Consider the following 6,076-nt stretch of genomic DNA (forward strand, 5'->3'; position numbering starts at 1 on the left):
CCATCTGATGAGCGGAAAAAAGCACTACTGATGAGCTCTCGGTTTGGTCCTTCACCCACACAGCTCGCCACAGCGTGGGTAGCTACTGTAGATGAATGGAGTTGCATTGCGAAAATACATGAACAACTATAGAACAGAACGGCACACTTTTATGAAACGTGAGAACGCAAACAACTTGTGTTACAGATACAATGCTTCACTATGTTGCCACATGATTATAAGAAACTCCATAGAATGAGGCCATAATCATTGTAGCCATTGAGGGGGACAAGTATCCCCCAAAACTTAGAAATGGTCAAATTACATCGTTACATTTTCAGGGTGGTGTGCCTCAGCTGTCTATAGATGCTCATCAATGTCAAAATGATTGAGCTGACCAATCAAAGAAAAGTAGGCAGTATTTACACAGAAGCAGAGTGCGAATTCCAGCGTGAAGCGTCAGTTTAACATTGAAAGAGAGCGAGGTAAGATGGAAGTAGGAAAACTTTTAATATTTAACAACTGTTTAATGATAATGTTAAATGACTGACAGTAATATCCAGAAATGCAAACTACTCAACTTTTTTCTTCAAATTTTAGCATTGTAAATTGAAAATATGGTAAGTGCAAATCATCATTTTAGAGTTCGTAATGAAGGCTTGAGTCATTGATAAGCAGTTATGAAGGAGAGAGATTAAGCGTGTATGAATTACCTGAGCAAGTTTAACTGCTTCAAAAACAGCAAACGTTGCTGCTGAGTAATGTCATTTCATTTTTCAGTCGCAAATTATTTAAAAAAAAAAAAAGGTCTATCATGTGTCTGTACTGTGGGAGAAAGGAAACATAATTTCCATAGATAATAAATGGTCATTTGGCAGGACAGACATTGTTTTTTGTTTACAGAACAGGATCATTCTGATATGGCCAGTCTGAACAATGTCATTGTATTGTTGCATACTAGTATAAATATGCAACCATCATTCCACACCACAAAAACCTGACCTAGCTTTCATTTACCTCACTGACCTGCTTTTATTTAAAAAAGTGCTCAGAAGGACCACTCACTGTAGAACCTGACAGATATAGACATCTCTGTGGATTCATGCATTAAATGGCTAACAAAATTTGTCACTATGCTTTACATTTAAATCCTTGCTCTACTGAAAACCTGAGACATGAGCATGACTTTGTTTAGAAAACACATTGTCAACCAATATATTCTTTAAGCACCCACATTTTCTCAACAAACCCACCCTGTGATCTACTCCACCTCTTCTCAAACCAAGTTGTGGGGACTTCCATGCATCATGCAAGGGGTCTTTGTTTCACGTATCTGTTGTCTTGTGTGTCAGCACATGGCTTTGTTGCTGTTTTTGTCAGCCATATGCCCCTCTAATCCCTCCTCCTTGTTTCCTCTTTACCACGCCCTTGTTAGCCCTTGTCTAGTCCTCGTTTGTCTAATTGTGCTCACCTGTTCCTTGCGTGCTTTCCTCCCTATTTATAGTTCCCCTTGCCCTCTTATTTCTGCCAGTTTGTGGTCATGCTCACCCTCATCTTCATGCTATCTGTGGCTATGGCTAAGTATGTGTACCTTACCCCTTGCCTGGTTTGTCTTGTCAAGTCCCTTGTAATCCTATGTTCTAGTCTTGGTCTTTGTTTTTTGGATTTTGTCTGTTTTGACTTTTTGGGTTTAAGTATTCATCTAGTTCTTCTAGTCCTGATCTCTTGTTTGCATTTTTGGTTGATATTTTAAGTTATTTGTGTTGGTTAAATTAGTAATTATTTCCTTTTGTCTTGTTGTACTGTCCTGGCCTGTTTCCTGTGCGTTCCTGCCCGCTGGTTCCCCCTGCCTGGCACCTGGTCCACTTCAGTCTGCGGTCAACAAGTACCTGAGCTTTGTGGTGCCTTGCTCTGTTCTCCCCATCTGCACAGTCTTGCTGCTTCCTCTGCAGCTCTTCTTCCAGTTGATGCCTGAGGCCGTTCCAGCTGCCTTCCATAGCTGTCTCATCTGTTACCTGTGTTCCTCCTGTTGAATCACCAGTCAAACTAGTTTCAGACACCCCTGAGTAGACTGAGATTGCTGCGTCCATCCCTGGGTCTGTCAAACCAGTTCCAGACACCCGTGAGTTGACCAAAATTGCTGCAGTTGTCCCTGATCTAGTCAAGTCAGTTCCAGAGTCCTTCTGAAGTCTCAACCCGTAGATCCAGGAGGACCTCAGTGAAGAGGCTTCAGGCCCTGGGAGTCCAGAGGTGTCTAGTTTGGTGGCCTTGGTCTCAGAGCCTCTAGTTACAGTTACGAAGCATTTTCCTGAGCCACCCAGTCTATTTGATTTGTCTATAGAAGTTATGCCAGAAACTGTTCCAACTTGTCATGCCACGCCTACAGAAGTTGTTCCTGCCAGTCATGTCCATTATGATTGCTTTCGCCTGTCATGTAACGTCCACAGAAGTTGTTACTGTTTTGCCTGTCAAATCCATCTCTCAAATCCACAGAAATGGTTCCTGCAGTCATGTCACATCATGTTCATGGAGACTATTCCTGTCTGTCAAATCACGCCTTAAGAGGTTATTCCTACCTTTCATGTCTTGGCCATATAAAGTTTTCCTACCTGTCCTGTCCCGCCTACAGAGGTTGTTACCACCAGTTAGGTCATGGCCAGAGACGGTGTTCCTGCATGTCAAGTTATGGCCATATAAAATGTTCCTGTATGTCCTGTTGTGCCCTCGGAGGTTGTCCCCGCAAGTTGTCCATATAGAGATTGTTCCCGTCTTGTCGAGCCTGCAGAGGTGGTTCCTGCTAGTCAAGTTTTGTCCACTGAGATCATACCAGACCAGCTTTCAGCTGTTTCTGATGAGTTTTGGAGGATGCTCGTACTAGTTGTGTTCCACCCAAAAAAGGCTGTTCCTTTCAGTTTTGTTCTTGAAGATTGATCCTATCTGTCTTTCTAAGCCCACAGAGGTTGTTCCTGCTAGTCAAGTTGCGTCCACTGAGATCAAACCAGATCTGCTCGAGTCCCTCAGAGTATGCTCCTGCTAGTTAAGTTCCAATTGTAGAGGCTGTCCCTGAGCATCTTGCTCTCCCTGTCATGACCACTGAAGACGTTCCTGTGCAGTCTGCTCCAGTCCCAGTGCTGCCTGCTTATTACCCTGACTTCATTTGTGCCCTCTCCCCACTTTCTGCACTATCTGGCTGCAACCGTCCTGCTCCTATGGTCTGGTCCATTGGGAGGGGGTAGTGTCAGGGACAGTGCTCTGGCACTCCATTTGTCTTGTCTTGTCTTGTCTTTGTTTCTCGTGTCTGTTGTCTTGTGTCAGCACATCGCTTTGTTGCTGTTTTTGTCAGCCATGTGCCCTTCTAGTCCCTCCTCATTGTTTCCTCTTTACCGCAGCCCCTTGTTAGCCCTTGGCTGTGTTCCAGTAATTTTTTTTTAATGCCCTTCACTTGCATACTTCCCTCCGTCTCCTTTACTCGGATGTACGTCATTGATTACGTTGCATAAGTGCCCACTTCTGGCGGAACCCTTGGAATGGGATGAACTGGAACGTCCTAAGCCCTTGATCACTTAGAATCCGCTATGGAGTTGGTTTATTGTTTACTTTTTTTTTTTGACGACCCCAACTGCTTGAAACAGAGCAAAATAAGAAAAACAACTAAAGACTGTAGTGTTAAACAACATTGTTTTGGTTCATCCCTGAGAGACGAAACAGATAGAATTGATTAGGCTTGTTTTACTGTGTGGTCTTGCATCTGCTTTTTTTTTTTTTTTTTTTTTTTTTTTTTTTAATTTGTTTGGTGCAGCATTCTATGTGTGTATATAGGTATGCTTGGCCTGTTATAAATGTAAAAAATATATATAATTTAGATATTATAGAGTTGTTTGGGGTGGGGATAAATTAAACACAATCTGCGATGACGTCACAATCGTTTTGCATTGTGGTCTGTGGAGTGGCCTGAAGTGTGCATATGAAGCAGACTCACTCCCTCGGTCAAAATCGAGGGGCCAAGGGTCGGTCCATATAAACTTCCCTCGTCCACTTCACGAAGTGGAATGCAATTCAAAATTGCAGCGGGGATTCCTCCAAGGGGAAGTGCTCAGGGACATTTGTGAGTGCGTGTCTAAAAGTGGAGTGGAACGCAGCCTTTGTCTAGTCCTTTTTGGTCTAATTGTGCTCACATGTTCCTCGTGTGCTTTCCTCCCTATTAATAGTTCCCCTTGCCCTCTTATCTTTGCCGGTTCGTGGTCATTCTTGCCCTCACTGTCTCTGTCTGTGGATGTGGCTGAGTATATGTTCCTTACCCCTTGCCTGGTTTGTCTTGTGCCCTAGTCTTGTCAAGTCCCTTGTAGTCCTTGTCTTGTGTTAGATTTCCTCTCCTGACCTGTTTCCTTTGAGTTCCTGCCCGCTGGTTCCCCCTGCCTGACACCTGGTCCATTTCGGGGTCTGCGGTCAACAAGTACCTGCACTCAGCTTTATGGTGCCTTGCTCGATCCTCCCTATCTGCCTGGTTTTGCCGCTTCCTTTGCACCTCTTCTGCCAGTTGATTTCCGAGGCTGTTCCAGCGGTCTTCCATAGCTGTCTCATCTCTGTTACCTGTGTTCCTTCTGCTGAATCACCTGTGCACCTGACTACCCTCTTGAGACTGTCTGTCTTGTAAATAAATATTGTTACTCACTTTGCGATTGGATCCTCCTTCCAGCTCTTTTACATAATCAGATACAGTTTAAAAAATTTATTTGTACAGTGAAAGTGGAAGTCCCACTAGATTTGAGTGTGTCTAAATCCACACAAGGGATGTATGAATACTTCATCATGTTCTGCCGGATTCATATTCCATTCATTCATACATTTATGTATCAGTTTGTTTGTTTGTTTATTTTATTTTATCAGGTTATTGCCAGTAAATGCATGAACTCCAAGTTCAAATCTAACTGCAATACACACCTAAGCACACAACATTTTTATTAGTTATTAACCACACTGGGGTAAAAAAAACACAAACATGGAGAAGTGAAAAACTTATTTATACCACATAATGTAAAGCGAGATGAAGCCCAGGTGAACAGGGAAAAAAAAACTAATAGATATCACTACATTTACCTAGTTGATTGCATTAATAATTGTAAACATTTTTGTATTACAAGTTTTTTTTAAATGTTATGTTAGCATATGCAAATAAGGGCATTGACTAATTAAATACACATTAATTTGCATACATTTCTATAACAAACTCAAAACACTGAAGCCAGGTTCAAAATTGTTTCGTTTTGTTGACATATTACAGTTAAAGGTTTTTACAGAGGGGATTTTGGATTTCTCTTTTTATCACTCCATAAAGCACTCTAAGAAAATGCAAACTCAAAATAAAATCAGGCATATATATTATCAAACCCCTCTATAAAAAAATATATAATATATCCTTCAGAATATATAAAACTGTAAACTTTGGTGTATGTAAATTCTGCTGAAGTGGAGATTTTTGGCTCAGTGCAGGAGAAAAAATCTCATTTTGAGAAAACCGCCTTTAAAGATCTGTACTGAAATTGAAATCTATAGGAGAGAGAGAGAGAGAGATTTTGGATAATTTATGAAAGTGTAAAATTTCAAAACTCATAGATGCATGGTGAAAAAATCAGTGTTTCTGCCAGTGGCAAAAATTATAGACATATGTAAAAATATTCATGTTGCTCATGTGAATCACTTTTTAGTTCATCCTGTCCATTCCAGTGTGATGTTGTATTTTGCACTGATGCTGTTTTAAATGTTGATGTGGAGTTCATGGGATGGGCTGTCATTTCATTTGCCTTCTTGTCCACAAATTGCATGGGTCTTTTCACCCAAAGCTTTTGTGGATTAGAGCAAAAAGTTAAACCGTTGACTGTTTTAAATCTGTAAATAGATAACAGTAATAACTTAGCACGACAACAAAAAAATATACAAATGTACAGATGTTGATTTATTTAACTGTATATAAGTACCATGTGATTTAGTATCAAAATGTTAAGGGTAAAAAGTGTCAGTGCATTAAATTAAAGGGTTACTCCACCCCAAAATGAAAATTTTGTCATTAATCACTTACCCCCATGTCGTTCCAAACCCG

This window comes from Sinocyclocheilus anshuiensis, unplaced genomic scaffold (assembly GCF_001515605.1).
Source record: "Sinocyclocheilus anshuiensis isolate Anshui unplaced genomic scaffold, SAMN03320099.WGS_v1.1 scaffold392, whole genome shotgun sequence".
Lineage (NCBI taxonomy): Eukaryota > Metazoa > Chordata > Actinopteri > Cypriniformes > Cyprinidae > Sinocyclocheilus > Sinocyclocheilus anshuiensis.